The sequence below is a fragment of the Pelobates fuscus genome, chromosome 3, assembly GCF_036172605.1.
Source record: "Pelobates fuscus isolate aPelFus1 chromosome 3, aPelFus1.pri, whole genome shotgun sequence".
NCBI lineage: Eukaryota > Metazoa > Chordata > Amphibia > Anura > Pelobatidae > Pelobates > Pelobates fuscus.
The window spans coordinates 197,688,431-197,698,617 of record NC_086319.1 but is presented as its reverse complement, the minus strand read 5'-3'; positions in this window follow the sequence as shown (position 1 = coordinate 197,698,617).

Here is a 10,187-nt window from a genome sequence, read left to right as displayed (position 1 = left end):
GCTATCAAAGGTATTGAATGAAGAATGAAAAACCTAGCATGGGGGACAGAGGAGTTAAAGGGCTGCTCACTTGCCTGTGATTAAGTGGGGCCATTTTACAGGTTCCATCTCTGTCTAGCAAATGTTTTTTAATCTGTCACCAGATACCTATGGGTGGAGGACATAGAAAAGGACCAGTTAGCAGGGTATCTATATCTATCTAATTTACTTATACCACAGCCAAAGTGATGTCCCAAGCCACTGTGGCATTAACCCTCACAAACTGTGGTTTCAAGAAGCAAGAAGAGATATTAATGAATCCATCTTATGCTCAATTCTAGTACTCAAAGGATGTTAGGATCAGTATGATAACACATGCAAATATAGGTGCAGAGGGACTAAAAGAAGGTACTGGCCAGTCACTAAAAACTCTAAAGAGTTGAAATACAGAATGCTTACAAATGGAGCAAAAAATAACCAAACACTAGCTGAGGTAATGGAAATCATAGTAAAAATAAACAGAAACATGGTCAGATACCAGAATGGTTAACCTAAGCCAGGTCAGTTTACCACAAATAGTCAAACAGTGCCAAAGTTCAAAGAAGAAAAAAAAATGTAACTATTCAGAGAAAACTATTTTTTTCTTTCATGCATAAGCCTGTTACTGTGTCACATTCTTGAATCTTGAAAGCTAGAACATGCAGAAAGTAGGGTAATGGTGGTTATCATTTGTCTAGTACAGTGGTGGGGGACCTCTGGCCCACATGTCATATTTAGGGCCTGCAAAATCATTTAGTCTGGCCAAGGCAACCGCAGGCAAGACTATAAATTCAATATCCATAATGACAATATTTTTTCAAGCAACTGAGCTGAACAGTCTCATGGCACACTAGTTCCTGCAGTTTCAGGCCCAAATCTACTCATTTGGAACATCAAAAACATTTTTTTATTCATTTTTTTGGGGCTGTTGGCGACAAGACAGCAAGTCGCAAGACAAAGAAACTAACACCGGACAAACTGCGACAGGGACCAAACATTGCTGAGCTCCTGCGGCAGACACATGGGGCAACTGGGCCCAATGTATGTGTGTTAATATGGATCCCTGTGTGTGCATGTGTGTCACTGTGTGCGTCAGTGTGGATCACTGTGTGTGTGTCAGTATGGATCATTGTTTGCCAGTGTTTGTTAATGAGTGTATATGAGTATACCAGTGTTTATATTGGTCATTGTTTATCAGCATTACTCAGTATGTGCCAGGGTATGTTAATGAGTGTGTGTGTGCCAGTGTTTTTGTATGAGTTACAGTGCATATGTCAGTGAGTATATATGCATTAATGATTGAGTGTCAGTGTTTGTATGGTATACCGCATTAGTGTGTTTGTCCACCAGTGTCTGTTAATGAGTGTATGTGAGTGTATGTGGGGGCATCATTGACTATGTGCCAGTGTGTGTGTCAGTGAGTATCTGTGTGTCTGCCAATATCTGTTTTTACTTTAAAACGGCAGATTGGATTTGTAATATATATTACAAATAGAAATGTAATATAGTTTTGCTTCATCTATGTGATAAGTGAGAGTATTATGCATCTATATATTTGCACAAATACATATTCATTTATGTGTATTATATCACTATATATGTGTGTATGTGTGTGTGTACATATATATATATATATATATATATATATATATATATATCTCACAAGCGTAATTTTAGAAATTATTATGTTTATAATATATATATATATATATACACACACACACACAATACACTCGGAAATTACACACAAATATAAAATGTAACACAGGTTTTACATTTGTCAAAATTGAACTAAATTTTTAATTTTAGGAAGTGAAAATCTAAATTGCATAATTTATACCAAAATAGCGACCCACAGATCCGGAGTACCCGTACCCTACACAGCCATGATGGAGCCCCTGGACAAAGACTGGCTGCACGTTTCCCCAAGTGCAGTAACTTTTCATTGTGGGTGGGCTGCACTACTGTAGATGTTTTGTGGGTGGGTTGCTGGACTAACCAAGGCACTGACCGACAGGAGGCCAGATACCTTGTTAGTCTTTTTGAGAAAGGGGAGAAATGTGGCAGAACCAGCCTCACCACTGGGCATTGGAGAAGACTGATTGCCAGCCTCCTGCCCTGTGACTATGGCCCCATGTTCCATGCTTGATTTTCCCCTGCAAAGACCTGAAAGCCGGGTCATTCGGTACTTTCCCTATTTGAACAGTGATACCCCAGATACGACTTGAAAAAATGTCCAACTTAGCTATAGTGAAAGCTTGACTATTGTAGCCTAAATTTAGCAATTTAGATTTTCATCCACAAAAATAATTAGTTTAGTGGATAACGCTGCCTTTCTCCAGTCTTTTATGCCTGGTGTCAAACTATATCCAATGAAGAGTGTACTCACAGGAGTCAGGACCAAACACAATAATATTTATTTAAATCAGACATGCAGCAACATTCATCCAATGTTTCACTCCGATTACTGGACTTTTCAAGGTTATGGGGATGAAACATTGACATAAGATGTTGCACATCTGAGTGGAACAAAAGCAGCTCATTTGTTTATTTTAATGTTCTGTGAGTATGTTCCTTCTTGTTGGTTAAAAAATGTCCAGTTGTTTTTTTTTCACGTGCATATCTGTCACAGGTGTCACAATTATGATAGGGCAGGGATAAGAAAAATTCCAGGGCTACCTTTTATTCCCAGTCCGGCCCTGTCCCAAACCATTCCTCAAAAGCTCATAAATGGTCCTGAATGCCGCCCCCAAAGGCTCCCTTTATCTTAGTGATTATAGCTTGCATAGCAGGATCACCCAAGCACTAGCTAAGACCTAATGTAGGGTGAATTCAAACTATTTTTTTTGCGTGAAAGTCACATTTTTATACCTGGGTTTCCAACAGGGGGTCCCCAGGAGAACGATGTACATTGCGACATACCTGGCGCCTAAGTGTCTATACCTTACAAAATAACTTAATTAGCAGTTAGATACCTTGGAGCCAATTAACAATTTTTAATAAAAAAAAAATAAAAAAAAATACAGGGTTCCTATGCTCACATCCCCAAACAAATGCGCCCACTCTGTGCAAAAATCGCTCGAATCGGAGGTGGCTAGTCTGAGTTTTACTTTATTCTTTTTTTCCAGTGCTTCTACTATACAGTTTATAATTTTACTCACATCTAAGGCTGTATATTTTATTTATATAGCAGATTGAACTTTGTACATTTTCTTGATTGTGTTCTGCTATCTTAGTTTTATTTTGGATTTATCTCATCTCATGGCTTTACATCGCCAGTGTGTTTTTTTTAATAGAGGTCAATGGTCGGCACAAGAGTAGGATATATAATGTAGAAATATACATAATGTATGATATATAATGTAGAAATATACTATAGAAATATTGAGGATTCAATTCAGAAACTCAATGGTATACAGCAATCCTGTAATATATTGTTATAATGGTTTCAGAGATCACAGAGATAGATCAAGGGCAATAATGAATAAACCTTCTACAGTGATAGCAATGTTTAAGCATACATGGTCCTTGGCTAATCACTCACGGGTGAATTTCTATTCACCAGCATTTAATTCTTAATCACCAATAGCTAGAGGACAAGTGGAAATTTTGTGTTTTGCATTTATGTATTAAAGCACGAACCTTAAAAATAAGTCAAGTGCTATTATTAACCTCCTCACCAGGAAAACATGGATGGACCACTGAACAGGTCCTTATAGGCATACCGAGTCCTATACAATGCATCAAACTTTCATGAACAAATAAAGCTTTGGATTTTCACACATAAAACCAGCAATTCTTTATGCAACCATATACAGTGAGGGGAAAAAAGTATTTGATCCCCTGCTGATTTTAAACGTTTGCCCACTGGCAAAGAAATTATCAGTCTATAATTTTAATGGTAGGTGTATTTTAACAGTGACAGACATAATACCAAAAAAAAACAAACAGAAAAACACATGTCAAAAAAGTTATAAATCCTCAAATTTTAAACTTTTTTTAAAAAAAGGACACATTCACACAAAAAAGATCACTAAAATAAAGTTATCTAGGTTTTAATATACATGTATTGTATGGTAGTATAACAATTAAAGCGGCACTATCATGCCGAACTTACCTTTCCTCAATCTCTTCCTCTTCTCCCCCTCTCTCAGGATCTGTTCTTCTTTTCCTCCTGTCTTCTTTAGTTTTCTTTAAAATCATAAGACAAAATAGGGACTCTTTGTCTCATGGAGGATTCCTCCGCTTGACCAGCTCTGACCAGCGGAGGAGCAAAGTGTGCTTCATTTCCGCTGGTCAGAGCAATTTTCCCATGATCCCTAGCTTTCCTCCCTGTTCCCACGATGCTTCCTGTCAGTATTGCCGAATAGTGATGTCGCGAACATGAAATTTTCCGCTTGCGAACGGCAAACGCGATCTTCCATAAATGTTCGCGAACGGGCGAACACGGCGAACCGCCATAGACTTCAATAGGCAGGCGAATTTTAAAACCCACATGGACTCTTTCTGGCCACAATAGTGATGGAAAAGTTGTTTCAAGGGGACTAACACCTGGACTGTGGCATGCCGGAGGGGGATCCATGGCAGAACTCCCATGGAAAATTACAGTTGATGCAGAGTCTGGTTTTAATCCATAAAGGGCATAAATCACCTAACAGTCCTAAATTGTTTGGAATAACGTGCTTTAAAACATCAGGTATGATGTTGTATCGATCAGGTAGTGTAAGGGTTATGCCTGCTTCACAGTGACAGACCAAACTCCCCGTTTAACGCACCGCAAACAACCGCAAACAGTCCATTTGCACAACCGCAAACTCCCCATTTGCACAAGGTTGGATACCAAGCTAGCCATGTCCCGTTCCTTGTCCTCACTGATGTTATTGAAGGTCTCTTCCTCCACCCAGCCACGTACAACACCAAGGGTCCCCGAAAGGTGACAACAAGCCCCCTGTATTTTTTTTTTTTAAATGTACACTACTGTTACACCAGATATGAGTTGCACTGGTGTGACACTGTGCCCTGGCAGGCCCTGAAACGCACACGTGTGAAGGAAACTGACTGCTATTATTTCACAGTCAAATTTCTAGTTTTTTTTTAATGTACACTACTGTTACACCAGTGATTGGCCCACGTCATGCCTACGCCCCCAAAACGTTCGTGTGTGGGGGTGCTGGAATGACGTGGGCCAATGGGAGCCTGAATCAACTTTTGGCTCCCACTGCCCCTTTAAGAGCGAGCTCGTGACTCGAGCCGTGCTCCTAGTGCCAGGTGGGCCACGTGACCGATCACTGCGGTCAGTGCACGCGGCTAAGTCAGAAGAGGAGATCAAGCCGCATGCGGCTCGTGTGGAGGCAGGAGTGATCCAGCCACGCGCGGCTCAAGCTTAGGAGCCAGGTCGCTCCCAGGATAAGGTAAATACAGCCACAACCACTTATCCCAATCACACACCTTTCCTAACGTCCTATCCCATTAAAAGCATATTACCGCGTATTTAATAAAACAGATAGACCCCCTACTTCATCCAGGTTACCGATCGATGGTTCGATATTCTGAGCCCGCTCTGATTTACTGTACACGACTATTCGATATTCCCACAAATTTTATATAGCATTTTATGTTTGTTTGAGACCACCTTAAAAATATTGGATATCGCTAAAAATCATGATCACTATATACTTTCTCTACAAACCTCTAAAACGAACTACTCATCCATCCGCTATACCACTTTATCCCACCTAGAACTAGTGCCCAGTTAAAATACTTGACTCTTACTTACCCACACTCAGTCGTGCCACACACATTTCACCACTACTCTCACTGAATCCCTCTGACTACGGCTAAATTCATCTTCTACATCAGAACACTACTCCTAAGATTGGGTTGTATCCATGTCTCGGGTCTTTCATTTAGAATAGGGGCAGCTTCGGTCTCCTTCAACACTGACACTCCAGTGCATATTATTAAAAGATTGGGCAGATGGAAATCCTCAGTCTACAACCAATATATATTCCTCATCCCGAGAAAGAAATGAGGAAAGCTTTTAAAAGTTTGGCTTTGTAAATTTGATGCAATAAGTGTGTTTTTCTTTAATACCTTTTCACCCTCTTTGCATGAACCCGATTTACATATATTACTGTTGTAGAATGATTAGGCCCCTTTAAATCTATACCCTTATATTTCTTTCTCATGCTCTCATAGTCTTATAAGAATGCTTTGTTCATAGAAATCGTGTGTCAGCAGGAAATGTTAGGTTCCTGTTGAGTGAAACATTGTAGCAGCTAGTCTTAATAAAATGTGAAGTTACTAAAAGCCTTGAAAACTAGCCTTGAGAAACTAACAGTGCCAAACAACTCAAAATGTCTGCTAAAGCCCCCCTCCCATCGAGTGAACTCCTCGTGCTAACAAGATGGTGCTGGAATCTGGAGGAGAACTTCATGACGACAGTAATGACATAAGATGGCACACCCAGTAGGGAGGGCATTTGAACTAACCACTTAACACTTAACCAATTACTGATTTATAATTCTATGTTATCTTGAATTCTGTAGTGATGTAATAATGCCTTTATAAGGGTCTGCGCACCCATTTTCTGTGCTCTTGCCATTAAATTTCCTGAAGTGCTTTCATTAACCTGAACCCTGTGTCTCAGTGTGAAATTACTTCTGCGTGCACGCAACTTTATTATTTCTAATTTGGACAGGAACAGATAGTCATTCAAACTTATTGGTTTGCTGAAAAGAAATCTATATCATTACTAATATGTTTCTGAACATATATATTATATTATTCACTCACTCACTCACACACTCTCTAGGCCGGCCTAAGAAGTCATGCTGCCTAGGTCCAACGATAAATGACTATGGGGGATAATGTATAATAAACACAGGTTACTGGCTATGGGAGGGATAAAGTATAATAAACACAGGTTACTGGCTATGGGGAGGATAATGTATAATAAGCACAGGTTACTGGCTATGGGAGGATAATGTATAATAAGCACAGGTTACTGGCTATGGGAGGGATAATGTATAATAAACACAGGTTACTGGCTATGGGAGGGATATAAACACAGGTTACTGGCTATGGGGGGGTAATGTATAATAAACACAGGTTACTGGCTATGGGGGATAATGCATAATAAACACAGGTTACTGGTTGTGGGGGGATAATGTATAATAAACACAGGTTACTGGCTATGGGGGGATAATGTATAATAAACACAGGTTACTGGCTGTGGGAGGATAATCTCTTCTGTGCTCCGAATCTGTGTTGCCATGTGTGTGTTCTCCGGCGGAGGGGTCTGCGAGTATGTAGTCGGCTCCCATCTGAGCGTCGTGCATAAAAGCTGCGGCAAGGTTGTAAGGTGAGTGGTCGGTGTTGGCATGCTGCTTTACGGTTCGGTGCCGGTAGAGTCTGCCGGCGGGCCCGTCGGCAAGATGGGCACAACTCCGTGTGGGCACTGGATCGGTAAATTGTTTTGAAACACTAACATTTGTGTTCAGCAAAGTCTCCCGAGTAGAACAGTACCCCCCATTTACAGGTTTTATGGTGTCTTGGAAAGTTATTGGGTTAAATATAGTGCTAGCAAATTAAATTCCCTTTACTATCGGCATGGGTTGTCAGGCAGGTACCGCTAACTGTAATTAATTAAGATACCTAATTATGTAAAAATATTACATAAATATATATGTAGAATTAATATATGTATATATATATACGTATGTGTATATATATATATATATAATTTTAAAAAATATATTTTTATTTATATATAGATATATATAGTGATATATACATATATATTTATGTATATATATATATATATATATATATTATTTCGTTCTACATGTATTTTGATATAAATATATATAAATATCACAATATAGTTAGAACGAAATAACACACATCTATATATTTTTTAATTATTTATTTTTAATTATTTGTTTAATTTTACTTTTTAACGGATTTACATATTTTTTTATATTATAAATAAATATATATATAACAATAATTATATATATTTAATCAGTATCAGTCTTAAAATAGGGTGTAATAGTACGCCCTCCGGTCTTAAGGGGTTTATAACCAACGAATCGGGGAGCGGTGGCGTGACCGCTGAGCTGAGAGGACGCATGTTGATACAGCTCCTGCCATTCATGGCAAATATTGCAAGACAATGGCTAAACACAGCCTTTATTCAACTTTTATGGGCTACCAGTTGAGAGGTGACACTAAGGTGCTCATGCTGATGCCAAACAAAGTCTTACCTGTAGGATATCCCCTGAGCGCTGTATGCAGCCTAAAAGCATGGTCTGTGCAAGAGAAGGCGGCTGCTTCTCTGCCACCACACAAAGTTAAAATCTTGAATTTGTGCCCTCATTCCCCTCCCCCCCCCCCCCACGGACGAGTGGGGGATACCCCTGTCCCAGGAGAATGTTAACATGCTCTGTGGCAAAAGGCTTAGCATCCCAAAACATAAACAGGCCTTCTAAAGCAGCACAGCCACGTTCTTCTCTCCAGTGGCTGGATGATATTTTTTGCAGCCTTCTGGCTCGGTATTGTAGAGAGACAGAGTGGCTATCCACTGAACCCACAACATCCCTATCCTGCGTTTGACCATGCAGGAGACCTTGACAGGTCAATGAAGTGGACACACCAAGCAGTCGGGCCCTCATGCAAGGTCCTACCCACTAGAGGATAAAGATCCTGCTAACATGCAGGGCACTGTCAATGGACTTAAGAATGCTGTGGATGACTACCAAGCTGGAGATTATACATCTGCCCTATGCTCACCATTCACCTAATTTGGTCTCGTGGTTGCATTGATGCTGCCTGTGTGGAATCACGATGCCTGCCTTGCTGGACATTGTCCTGATCTTGTTCTCGACTGACTTTAGCACCCAGTTCCAGCGGCTTTCCAGATCGGGCATCAGCTGACACCAGGCTCTTTGATCGGATGTACCACGAGTCATGGGGATTGCTCCTGTTTCCTTTTTTTTTTACTTCACTACTGTGGTTATGTTCACGATTTGCGTACTTTACACATATTGATTTCACCCTAATATACATAGGATCTGCTTTTTCCGTTCTTGTAATTTTATGCACTCTGCGCACTGATCTCCCTCTTACTACTGCCACAGGTGCCTAAGGGATATTCTACATGTCTCCTATCCCCACTCATGCAGACATGGTTCTATGACATATGATGATTTTGTTATTTTTAAAAATTAGTGCAGTACTCTGGACATTTTAAGCAGGAGATTGTACCATTTACAATAATCTGTTTTCCTGCTGGAATGTATTTCATTGCTTGTATTTTTCATACTGCACTGAAAAAAAAAATTAAACAAAGAAACAAACAAAAAAAAGAATCGAAGTATCAAGGTTGATGATCACATAATTAACCCCTTTTCTCCTCCAAGCTTGCCTGCACTAATAGAGAATTTAATATTTTATGACTTAGAACTGCTTGCTGGTGAGAATACCTGTCAATCATTGCAAATGCTTTGCTATACACTTGTCATTTCTCATTTACATAGTTACAGTTACATAGCTGAAAAGAGACTTGCGTCCATCAAGTTCAGCCTTTCTCACATATGTTTTTTGCTGTTGATCCAAAAGAAGGCAAAAAAAACCCAGTTTGAAGCACTTCCAATTTTGCAACAAGCTAGGAAAAAAATTCCTTCTTAACCCCAGAATGGTAGTCAGATTTATCCTTGGATCAAGCAGTTATTACCCTACATTGAAAGATTATATCCTTGAATATTCTGTTTTTGCAAGTATGCATCTAGTAGCTGTTTGAACATCTGTATGGACTCTGATAAAACCACTTCTTCAGGCAGAGAATTCCACATCCTGATTGTTCTTACAGTAAAAAAACCTTTCCTTTGCCTCTTTTTTCTAGTCTAAACGCATGACCTCGTGTCCTATGTAAAGTCCGGTTTGTGAATAGATTTCCACACAATGGTTTGTATTGGCCTCGAATATATTTGTATAATGTTATCATATCCCCTCTCAGGCGACGTTTTTCTAAACTAAATAGGTTTAAATTTGTTAACCTTTCTTCATAGCTGATATGTTCCATTCCTTTTATTAATTTTGTAGCTCGCCTCTGCACTTTTTCTAGTGCCATAATATCCTTCTTTAGAACAGGTGCCCAAAATTGCACA